This window comes from Choloepus didactylus (genome assembly GCF_015220235.1).
Source record: "Choloepus didactylus isolate mChoDid1 chromosome Y unlocalized genomic scaffold, mChoDid1.pri SUPER_Y_unloc2, whole genome shotgun sequence".
NCBI lineage: Eukaryota > Metazoa > Chordata > Mammalia > Pilosa > Megalonychidae > Choloepus > Choloepus didactylus.
The window spans coordinates 1,614,801-1,628,043 of record NW_023637625.1 but is presented as its reverse complement, the minus strand read 5'-3'; the positions used below and the strand labels follow the sequence as shown (position 1 = coordinate 1,628,043).

The 13,243-nt window shown below is 39.1% G+C and overlaps 2 pseudogenes; one reads left to right on the top strand and one right to left on the bottom strand.

Moving 5' to 3' along the window:
* Positions 1-9,315: 9,315 nt before the first annotated feature.
* LOC119525948 lies at positions 9,316-11,004 on the top strand (annotated as a pseudogene).
* A 327-nt stretch (positions 11,005-11,331) lies between these two features.
* Positions 11,332-13,243, bottom strand: part of LOC119525947 — a 43,104-nt pseudogene continuing 41,192 nt past the window's right edge.

Genomic DNA, 13,243 nt, shown 5'->3' with positions numbered 1-13,243 from the left:
CCAACTACACACGCAAGCTTGGTACACCAATTGGACCCCACAAGACTCACTCCCCCACTCACCAAAAAGGCTAAGCAGGGGAGAACTGGCTTGTGGAGAACAGGTGGCTCGTGGACGCCACCTGCTGGTTAGTTAGAGAAAGTGTACTCCACGAAGCTGTAGAACTGATAAAGTAGAGATAAGGACTTCAATTGGTCTACAAATCCTAAAAGAACCCTATCAAGTTCAGCAAATGCCACGAGGCCAAAAACAACAGAAAATTACAAAGCATATGAAAAAACCAGACGATATGGATAACCCAAGCCCAAGCACCCAAATCAAAAGATCAGAAGAGACACAGCACCTAGAGCAGCTACTCAAAGAACTAAAGATGAACAATGAGACCATACTACGGGAGACAAAGGAAATCAAGAAGACCCTAGAAGAGCATAAAGAAGACATTGCAAGACTAAATAAAAAAATGGATGATCTTATGGAAATTAAAGAAACTGTTGACCAAATTAAAAAGATTCTGGACACTCATAGTACAAGACTGGAAGAAGTTGAACAACGAATCAGTGACCTCGAAGATGACAGAATGGAAAATGAAAGCATAAAAGAAAGAATGGAGAAAAAAATTGAAAAAATCAAAATGGACCTCAGGGATATGACAGATAATATGAAACGTCCAAATATAAGACTCATTGGGGTTCCAGAAGGGGAAGAAAAGGGTAAAGGTCTAGGAATAGTATTCAAAGAAATTGTTGGGGAAAACTTCCCAATCTTCTAAACAACATAAATACACAAATCATAAATGATCAGCGAACCCCAAATAGAATAAATCCAAATAAACCCACTCCGAGACATATACTGATCACACTATCAAACACAGAAGAGAAGGAGCAAGTTCTGAAAGCAGCAAGAGAAAAGCAGTTCACCACATACAAAGGAAACAGCATAAGACTAAGTAGTGACTACTCAGCAGACACCATGGAGGCGAGAAGGCAGTGGCACGATATATTTAAAATTCTGAGTGAGAAAAATTTCCAGCCAAGAATACTTTATCCAGCAAAGCTCTCCTTCAAATATGAGGGAGAGCTTAAATTTTTCACAGACAGACAAATGCTGAGAGAATTTGCTAACAAGAGACCTGCCCTACTGGAGATACTAAAGGGAGCCCTACAGACAGAGAAACAAAGAAAGGACAGAGAGACTTGGAGAAAGGTTCAGTACTAAAGAGATTCGGTATGGGTACAATAAAGGATATTAATAGACAGAGGGGGAAAAATATGACAAACATAAACCAAAGGATAAGATGGCCGATTCAAGAAATGCCTTCACGGTTATAACGTTGAATGTAAATGGATTAAACTCCCCAATTAAAAGATATAGATTCTCAGAATGGATCAAAAAAAATGAACCATCAATATGTTGCATACAAGAGACTCATCTTAGACACAGGGACACAAAGAAACTGAAAGTGAAAGGATGGAAAAAAATATTTCATGCAAGGTACAGCCAAAAGAAAGCAGGTGTAGCAATATTAATCTCAGATAAAATAGACTTCAAATGCAGGGATGTTTTGAGAGACAAAGAAGGCCACTACGTACTAATAAAAGGGGCAATTCAGCAAGAAGAAATAACAATCGTAAATGTCTATGCACCCAATCAAGGTGCCACAAAATACATGAGAGAAACACTGGCAAAACTAAAGGAAGCAATTGATGTTTCCACAATAATTGTGGGAGACTTCAACACATCACTCTCCCCTATAGATAGATCAACCAGACAGAAGACCAATAAGGAAATTGAAAACCTAAACAATCTGATAAATGAATTAGATTTAACAGACATATACAGGACATTATATCCCAAATCACCAGGCTACACGTACTTTTCTAGTGCTCATGGAACTTTCTCCAGAATAGATCATATGCTGGGACATAAAACAAGCCTCAATAAATTTAAAAAGATTGAAATTATTCAAAGCACATTCTCTGACCACAATGGAATACAATTAGAAGTCAATAAACACCAGAGACTTAGAAAATTCACAAATACCTGGAGGTTAAACAACACACTCCTAAACAATCAGTGGGTTAAAGAAGAAATAGCAAGAGAAATTGCTAAATATATAGAGACGAATGAAAATGAGAACACAACATACCAAAACCTGTGGGATGCAGCAAAAGCAGTGCTAAGGGGGAAATTTATAGCACTAAACGCATATATTAAAAAGGAAGAAAGAGCCAAAATCAAAGAACTAATGGATCAACTGAAGAAGCTAGAAAATGAACAGCAAACCAATCCTAAACCAAGTAGAAGAAAAGAAATAACAAGGATTAAAGCAGAAATAAATGCCATAGAGAACAAAAAAAACAATAGAGAGGATAAATATCAACAAAAGTTGATTCTTTGAGAAGATCAACAAGATTGACAAGCCCCTAGCTAGACTGACAAAATCAAACAGAGAGAAGACCCATATAAACAAAATAATGAATGAAAAAGGTGACATAACTGCAGATCCTGAAGAAATTAAAAAAATTGTAAGAGGATAGTATAAACAACTGTATGGCAACAAACTGGATAATGTAGAGGAAATGGACAATTTCCTGGAAACATATGAACAACCTAGACTGACCAGAGAAGAAATAGAAGACCTCAACCAACCCATCACAAGCAAAGAGATCCAATCAGTCATCGAAAATCTTCCCACAAATAATGCCCAGGTCCAGATGGCTTCACAGGGGAATTCTACCAAACTTTCCAGAAAGAACTGACACCAATCTTACTCAAACTCTTTCAAAACATTGAAGAAAATGGAACACTACCTAACTCATTTTATGAAGCTAACATCAATCTAATACCAAAACCAGGCAAAGATGCTACAAAAAAAAGGAAAACTACCGGCCAATCACACAAATGAATATGGATGCAAAAATCCTCAACAAAATACTTGCAAATCGAATCCAAAGACACATTAAAAAAATCATACACCATGACCAAGTGGGGTTTATTCCAGGCATGCAAGGATGGTTCAACATAAGATAATCAATCAATGTATTACAACACATTAACAAGTCAAAAGGGAAAAATCAATTGATCATCTCAATAGATGCTGAAAAAGCATTTGACAAAATCCAACATCCGTTTTTGATAAAAACACTTCAAAAGGTAGGAATTGAAGGAAACTTCCTCAACATGATAAAGAGCATATATGAAAAACCCACAGCCAGCATAGTACTCAATGGTGAGAGACTGAAAGCCTTCCCTCTAAGATCAGGAACAAGACAAGGATGCCCACTGTCACCACTGTTATTCAACATTGTGCTGGAAGTGCTAGCCAGGGCAATCCGGCAAGACAAAGAAATAAAAGGCATCCAAATTGGAAAAGAAGTAAAACTGTCATTGTTTGCAGATGATATGGTCTTATATCTAGAAAACCCTGAGAAATCGACGATACAGCTACTAGAGCTAATAAACAAATTTAGCAAAGTAGCGGGACACAAGGTTAATGCACATAAGTCAGTAATGTTTCTATATGCTAGAAATGAACAAACTGAAGAGACACTCAAGAAAAAGATACCATTTTCAATAGCAACTAAAAAAATCAAGTACCTAGGAATAAACTTAACCAAAGATGTAAAAGACCTATACAAAGAAAACTACATAACTCTACTAAAAGAAATAGGAGGGGACCTTAAAAGATGGAAAAATAGTCCATGTTCATGGATAGGAAGGCTAAATGTCATTAAGATGTCAATTCTACCCAAACTCATCTACAGATTCAATGCAATCCCAATCAAAATTCCAACAACCTACTTTGCAGACTTGGAAAAGCTAGTTATCAAATTTATTTGGAAAGGGAAGATCCCTCGAATTGCTAAAGACACTCTAAAAAAGAAAAACGAAGTGGAAGGACTTACACTTCCTGACTTTGAAGCTTATTATAAAGCCACAGTTGCCAAAACAGCATGGTACTGGCACAAAGATAGACATATAGATCAATGGAATCGAATTGAGAATTCAGAGATAGACCCTCAGATCTATGGCCAACTGATCTTTGATAAGGCCCCCAAAGTCACTGAACTGAGTCATAATGGTCTTTTCAACAAATGGGGCTGGGACAGTTGGATATCCATATCCAAAAGAATGAAAGAGGACCCCTACCTCACCCCCTACACAAAAATTAACTCAAAATGGACCAAAGATCTCAATATAAAAGAAAGTACCATAAAACTCCTAGAAGATAATGTAGGAAAACATCTTCAAGACTTTCTATTAGTCGGCCACTTCCTAGACTTTACCCCCAAAGCACAAGCTACAAAAGAGAAAATAGATAAATGGGAACTCCTCAAGCTTAAAAGTTTCTGCTCCTCAAAGGAATTTCTCAAAAAGGTAAAGAGGCAGCCAACTCAATGGGAAAAAATTTTTGGAAACCATGTATCTGACAAAAGACTGATATCTTGCATATATAAAGAAATCCTACAATTCAATGACAATAGTACAGACAGCCCAATTAGAAAATGGGCAAAAGATATGAAAAGACAGTTCTCTGAAGAGGAAATATAAATGGCCAAGAAACACATGAAAAAATGTTCAGCTTCACTAGCTATTAGAGAGATGCAAATTAAGACCACAATGAGATACCATCAAACACCTATTGGAGTGTCTGCCATTAAACAAACAGGACACTACAAATGCTGGAGGAGATGTGGAGAAATTGGAACTCTTATTCACTGTTGGTGGGACTGTATAATGGTTCAGCCACTCTGGAAGTCAGTCTGGCAGTTCCTTAGAAAACTAGATATAGAGTTACCATTCGATCCAGCAATTGCACTTCTTGGTATATACCCGGAAGATCGGAAAGCAGTGACACGAACAGATATCTGCACGCCAATGTTCATAGCAGCATTATTCACAATTGCCAAGAGATGGAAACAACCCAAATGTCCTTCAACAGATGAGTGGATAAATAAAATGTGGTATATACACACGATGGAATACTACACGGCAGTAAGAAGGAACGATCTCGTGAAACATATGACAACATGGATGAACCTTGAAGATGTAATGCTGAGTAAAATAAGCCAGGCTCAAAAAGAGAAATATTATATGTTACCACTAATGTGAACTTTGAAAAATGTAAAACAAATGGTTTATAATGTAGAATGTAGGGGAACTAGCAATAGAGAGCAATTAAGGAAGGGGGAACAATAATCCAAGAAGAACAGATAAGCTATTTAACGTTCTGCGGATGCCCAGGAACGACTATGGTCTGTTAATTTCTGATGGATATAGTAGGAGCAAGTTCACAGAAATGTTGCTATATTAGGTAACTTTCTTGGGGTAAAGTAGGAACATGTTGGAAGTTAAGCAGTTATCTTAGGTTAGTTGTCTTTTTCTTATTCCCTTGTTATGGTCTCTTTGAAATGTTCTTTTATTGTATGTTTGTTTTCTTTTTAACTTTTTTTTCATACAGTTGATTTAAAAAAGAAGGGAAAGTTAAAAAAAAAAAAAGAAAAGAAAAAAGACAAACAAGGAAAAAAAAAAAAGATGTAGTGCCCCCTTGAGGAGCCTGTGGAGAATGCAGGGGTATTCGCCTACCCCACCTCCATGGTTGCTAACAAGACCACAGACATAGGGGACTGGTGGTTTGATGGGTTGAGCCCTCTAGCACAGGTTTTACCCTTGCGAAGACGGTTGCTGCAAAAGAGAGGCTAGGCCTCCCTATGGTTGTGCCTAAGAGCCTCCTCCCAAATGCCTCTTTGTTGCTCAGATGTGGCCCTGTCTCTGGCTAAGCCAACTTGAAAGGTGAAATCACTGCCCTCCCCCCTACGTGGGATCAGACACCCAGGGGAGTGAATCTCCCTGGCAACGTGGAATATGGCTCCCGGGGAGGAATGTAGACCTGGCATCGTGGGACGGAGAACATCTTCTTGACCAAAAGGGGGATGTGAAAGGAAATGAAATAAGCTTCAGTGGCAGAGAGATTCCAAAACGAGCCGAGAGGTCACTCTGGAGGGCACTCTTACGCACACTTTAGACAACCCTTTTTAGGTTCTAAAGAATTGGGGTAGCTGGTGCTGGATACCTGAAACTATCAAACTACAACCCAGAACCCATGAATCTCGAAGACAGTTGTATAAAAATGTAGCTTATGAGGGGTGACAATGGGATTGGGAAAGCCATAAGGACCAAACTCCACTTTGTCTAGTTTATGGATGGATGAGTAGAAAAATAGGGGAAGGAAACAAACAGACAAAGGTACCCAGTGTTCTTTTTTACTTTAATTGCTCTTTTTCACTCTAATTATTATTCTTGTTATTTTTGTGTGTGTGCTAATGAAGGTGTCAGGGATTGATTTGGGTGATAAATGTACCACTATGTAATGGTACTGTAAACAATCAAAAGTACGATTTGTTTTGTATGACTGCGTGGTATGTGAATATATCTCAATAAAATGAAGATAAACAACAACAACAACAACAACAACAATGTAAGAGGACCCGTACCTCAAAATGTATACAAAAATTAACTCAAAGTGGATCAAAGACCTCAATATAAGAGACAATACCATAAAACTCCAAGAAGATAATGTAGGGAAACATCTTCAAGACCTAGCATTTGGAGGTCACTTCTTAGACCTTACACCTAAATCACAAACAATGAAAGAAAAAATAGATAAATGGGAACTTCTCAAAATCAAGAGCTTCTGTACCTCAAAGGAATTTGACAAAGAGGTGAAGAGACAACCACCACAATGGGAGAAAGTATTTGGAAAACCATGTATTTGATAACAGACTGATATCTTGCATATATAAAGAAATCCTACAACTCGATGACAACAGTACAAACCGCACAAATAAAAAAAATGGGCAACGGATGTGAAAAGACAGTTCTCTGAAGAAGAAATACAAATGTCTAAAAAACACATGAAAAAATGTTCATCTGCACTAGCTACTACGGAGATGCAAATCAAGACCACAGTGAGATATAATCTCACACCAATAAGAATGGCTGCCATTAACCAAACAGGAAACTACAAATGCTGGAGAGGATGTGGTGAAACTGGAACTCATTCATTGCTGGTGGGACTGTATAATGGTACAGCCATTCTGGAGGACAGTTTGGCGGTTCTCCAGAAAACCTGTTACTGAGTTACCCTTCAATGCAGCAATTTCACTTCTCAGTATATGCCAAAAGGTCTGAAAACAGTGACATGAACAGATATTTGCACACTGATGTTCATCGCGGCATTGTTCACAATTGCAAAGAGATGGAAACAATTCAAATGTCCTTCAAGAGATGAGTGGATAAATAAAATATGGTACATACACATGATGGAATACTATGTAGTAGTAAGAATGAACGAGGTCATGAAACATGTGATGACATGAACCTTGAAGACATAATGCTGAGTGGAATAAGCAGGAGACAAAAGGAGAGACATTGTAAGTTGACAGCAATGTGAACCCTGTGAAAAATGTAAAATAAGTGTCTTATAATGTAGAATATAGAGGTTGTAGAGATGGTCAGAAGCTAGTGAAGGGGGAATGATATTCTAATATGTACAGATATGATAATGAGGGTGAACTTAATGGTATGGGAATGATCAGGTGTGACTATGGTTCCTTAATGGGATTGTAAGTATCAGTGATGCACTGAAGGCAAACACATTCATAAATGGTTGTTTAAAGACACGTAACCCACACAGTAGCACCACAAACCTAAATACCTGCTAGCACGATATACTTATGAGGTATGACACTGGTGTGGAGGTTTAACAACAGAGTCTATGGAAAAACTACCCATTACATATTAAAGAGTATATTTAATAGGAATATCTTACCAATACTGAACTAATACTGGGGATGAATAATTAGTAGCTAAAAGCTCTGGGATGTATTATGTTATGATAATTGTTTAAAGTTGAGAGTGATGATGATTGTACAACTAAGTGAAGATAATGTAAGAAACTGACCATTTATCTTGGGATAAAATATATATTAAGTAAAGTTAGGAACCCACTACTTAATAAATGAAGCCCTCAACCTGAGGCTTGCTCTTGTGAAATCTATGGCTGAGATCTCCTATAATTATGCCTAAGAGGCACCTCCAGGGAACCTCTTTTGTTGCTCAGATGTGGCCTCTCTCTCTAAGCCCAACTCAGCAAATAAATTCATTAACACCCCCCCACCCCCCACAACGAGGGACATGACTCCCAGGGGAATGAATCTCCCTGGTGACATGAGACATGACTCACAGGCATGAGCAAGGGATTGAAAGTACCTAGTTGATCAAAAGGGGGGGATAAGGTAACAAGCCGAGGTCACAGTGGCTGAGAGACCCAAATAGAGTCAAGAGGCTATCCGGGAGTTTTCTCTTATGCAAGCTGCAGCTAGGCATCCCAAATGGCCACGGTATGCCATGCCCTTACCAACAGTAGTTCCCAAATACCTAGGTCCCTACCTGAGATTCTATAAAAGACTCACTCGCTAAGTTTTATCTCTCAGAAACTTAAATCCACCAGAGTGTTCCTATACCAGACAAGTCCAGAGGTAACAGTCTCTTTAAGATTGACAATCAGATGCAGCACCCTTCCCCATAATGTCAACACCCCCTTTCAGTCTGAACAAGTTCGGGTGCTCACTGCCTAGATATCCCTAAAGATGGAGAAGGAGATTAAGTGAGAAGAAGGGGTAGCAAGAAACAAGATAATATTAACAAAGGTCTATGAATAGTGAAACTTCATGTAAATATGTGTGTGTGTATATGTGTGTATGTATATATATACATATATGTACATATATATATATTTAGATTCCCTGGGTGTTGGAGTAGCTGGAAAGAGGTAAATAACATGGTGGGACTGTAACCTATAACATCCTTTGAAATGTGCTCTACAGCTACTCGTTGAATTGTGCTTTGAAAGTCTTCACCTTTCCGTATATACCTCATATTGCATAATGGGGAAAGAACTGAGACTGTGAAACTGTAATCTGTCCCGGCCCGCGGGACTTTCAACCGAGGCTCTAACTCCTGCGAGGGAAGAATGGTATGGGACAAGAGACACGAAGAATGACAGCAAGACAGGAACTCTGATCAAGCTGCAAAATTTTATTGAGAAGGTAGAGTATATATGCACTGGAGGGAGAGGGGGTGGCTAACAGGGACAGGTGGCAGTCTGGGATTGGTGGCTGCTGTTGCTGGGGTGGATGGCCAATGGGTGGCTACTGTTTAGGCGCGAACTAGCTACTGCTTAGGCGGGAACTACTGTTTCCGTAAAGAAGGCTGACGCTATTCAAGGTTATTCTTGCATCAGCTCTAGCGGCCATGTTGTGTGCTTCCGGCATCGCTGAAGGTGCAAGTGCCCCCAACAGTAATCCATAACAATTTTTGAAATTACCTACAAAACTGCATGTCGAGCTATACATTGAACGTTAATACCTTTTTTGTATGTATGATATATTTTGAAATTTGCTCTCTAAATACTTGTTGAATCATACTTTGAAAATTATCAGTATTATGTATATATATTAAAGTTCATAATAATGAAAAAACAAAAAACACAAAACCTTATCAGGGCTGCAGTCCCTTCTAGGGAACAGGTGGCCACCTGATGCTTCTCCAATAACAGCACATGGGGAATCGCAGCTCCCGGCACAGCAGAAGCCAGATGCATCTCTGCGTTGGCCGAGCCCAGACCTGCCGCTCCCTCACCTCACTGCCACCATGAGGCCTGGAGAAGTTCTACAGCTCAGGTAAGGGCAGGGAGCTGTTGGCCCTGCAGCCCTTCCAGGTGGGGAACATGCTCGTCTCCTGCCCAGCCTATGCCTACCTTCTCATGGTCAAGGAGCAGGGAAACCCCTGCAAACACTGCTTTGCCAGGAAAGAAGGAGTGTACAAATGTGGAAGGCGCAGGCAGGCATTTTACTCTAATGTGGACTGAAAGAAGATTAGCCCATGCACAAATTGGAATGTTCTCCCATGGCTGTTTTTGGGGAAAACAGGAATCACTCGAAGACTGTAAGGCTAACAGCAAGGATTCTGGCCAAACAGAAAATCCACCCAGAGAGAACACCTTCAGGAAAACTGTTAACTGTAAGGGAGTTTGAATCACATCTGATAAGTTAGAGGAAGGATTTGATCCAGAGTGACACTGCTGCTCTCTGTCACTTTTACTCAAAGCACCTAGAATTCCCTGATAATGATGGCCTGGTAGTACTCTGCAAAGCTTAACTGTAATGACTTCACAACTGAAGATGATAAACTTCCTCATTTGGGTTCAGCAATATTTCCATGCATTGCATTGATGAATCACAGTTGTTGTTCCAATGTGATTGTGACCTAGAAGGGGACCCTGTCAGAAATAAGAACGGTAAAGGAAATCAGCCTAGGAGATGAGGTTTTTACGAGCTATTTTGACCTTCTGTATCCAACAGATGACAGGAATGACTGGTTAAGAGATTCTTATTTCTTCACCTGTGAGTGCCAGAAGTACACCACCAAAGACAAGGATAAAGCCAAGGTGGAAATCTGGAAGCTCAACAGTCCCTCAAAGGCAGAAGCCAACTATGACATAGTCAGATATACCTAAAATATCACTGAGGAATTAAGGAGGGCCAAGCACTACAAATCCCCTAGTGAGCTGCTGGAGATCTGTGAGCTCATCTAGTAGAAGATAAGCTCTATGTTTGAGGACGGTAATGTGTTCATGTTGCACATAATGTACCAAGCCATAGGTGGCAGCCTGTACATGAAGGACTGGGAAAAAGCCCTGCAATATGGACAGAAAATCATTAAACCCTACATTAATAAGCATTACCTTTGTACTCCCTTAATGTGGACTCCATGTGGTTGAAGCTAAGAAGGTTGTACATGGGCCTGGAAAACAAAGCTGCAGGAGAGAAAGCCCCAAAGAAGGACCTTGCAATCATGGAAGGTGTTCATGGCAAAGATCATCTCTACATTTCTGAAATCAGGCAGGAAATTGAAAGACACTGCAACTATGCAACATTTTAGTTTTTTTTAAATTCAAGTGGCGACACGTTAAATAATTTGAATATTTCACATCTTACACATCACTTTAGCATTTCTGTAAAAAAATCAGAATAAAAGTACTACATGATTGAAAACCTCACACATTGCTTACTTGGAGATTTGTCTTAATCTTTAACCTTATTATTAAATTAAATTTTGAATGCCTTTTTTCCTAAGAGATAATGTCATGATTTCATATAATATATAATTTCCTCTAGACAGAGCAAGTTTTTAAAAAATGTTATTGTTTATTCCTTCATGAATGTTGTTTGGATAGCTCAAGTTTAAAAAATGCAACAATTTTTCCCTTCATGCCTGTTGTAATGTTCTGAACAAATCTGAATGGTAAAAGAGAATAAAAAAAAATTAACAGTATTTCGGAAAAAAAACCTTATCAGATATATGGTTAGCAATTATTTGCTCCCATTCTGTAGGTTGTCCTTTCACTTTCTTATAGTGTACTTTGATGTACAAAAGTTTTTCATTTTGATGAAGTCTATTTTATCTACTTTTACTTTTGTTGCTTGTGCCTTTGGTGCCATATTTAAGCAATCATTACCAAATCCAAGTATATCAAGGTTCTCCCCTCCATGTTTTCCTCTAAGAGTTTTATGTTTTTAGCTGTTATATTTAAGTCCTTAATCCTTTAGAGTTAAATTTAATATACGATGTGAGGTAGGGGTCTATCGTCAATCTTTCGCAAGTAGGTATCCAATTTTTCCAGCACCATTTGTTGAAGAGACAATTATTTCCTAAAATAAAGTATTTGGCACTCTTGCCAAAAATCTGTTGGCTATAGAAGATGGCAGTGAGATACTTCACACTCCAAACCCCTACAGAAGCTTTGAACAACCAGCGAGTACTAGCAGAAACATTTTTCTCAAAGCTCCAGAAAACAGCTAAAGGATTGCAGTAATGGAAGAAATGCTGAATCAAGAACAACATCATTTAAAAGTGATAGGATCTCATGGCATCTTGCCTGTCCCCTCCCCTGTCCCCTCTCTGGCTTGGTGCTAAGCTGGCCTGAGCTCCCAGTGCAGACTCCATGCACACAGTTGGAGGATGTGTCTCTGGCCCAATGTGTCTAGAGACTCACTGTCCTATAACTTACCCTGTGTGTAGAAGGCAGCTCAAAGAGCTCTCCTACAGAACACTGCAGGAGAGCAGTCAAGTCCTGTTGCTTAGGACAAGAGATTGCTGGCTATAGAATATACAGTACAATGCCTGGGACTGCATGGAAACTTTCCAAGGGAAGAGGGGACATTGGTATCAGTGTAAATGGGGAAATTCCTAGGGCCACACATGCATGCCCAAGACAAGAGGCATGTGCAGAAAGGATCAGGAAGGCCCCTACGCTTTGGCCTGGAGCTATTCTCCAAACTTCTGTATAGATAAGCCCTGAAGGAGATCACACATGTCAATCTGCAAAGACTGGGAAAGATGTTTTCTTTTTCCCTTCATATTCTTTTTATTTTTTGTCAGCTCCAGCATTCAAGGAAAGCTCTGCCATAACACTACCTGGATATAATCTTAAGGAACAGACATCTCAGACTCTAAATTCGAGCCATAACACACTAAAATATCAAAATGTCCAAGTTGCATGAGAAGATTGCAAACCACATAGAGAAACAGGATGTAATGGCCCAGACAAAGGAGAAGTTAATTAAATAAAGCTTTAGAAAGCACCAATAAGGAGGATCAGAACTGGGGCATTCCGGACGAAGACTTTTAAAACATGGTCCTCAATATGCTCAAAGAGCTAAAGGAAAACAACATGGACAAAGAACTAAAGGAAATCAGGCAAATGATAGATGAACACAAAGAGAGTATCAGTAGAGAGATGGAAATTATGACAAGGAACCAAACAGAGCTGAAGACTACAGTAACAGAAATTGAAAATTCCCTACAGTTGGGTCCAACAGCAGATTGGAACTAGCAGAAGAAGCAATTGGTGAACCTGAAGATAAGACAATTGAAATCATCTAGTTTGAGGAACAGGAAGAAGAAAGAATGAAGAAAAGTGAACAGAGCCTGAGGAAACTATGGGACAGAATCAAGCATAAAATGTATGCATTGTGGGAGTCCCAGAAGGAGAAGAAAGGGGCAGAGAGAATATTCAAGGACATAACGGCTGAAAACTTCCAAAACTTAACAAAAGACACAAATATGCACATCTAAGATGCTCAATGAACTCCAAACTTGATAAACTCAAGTATACTCA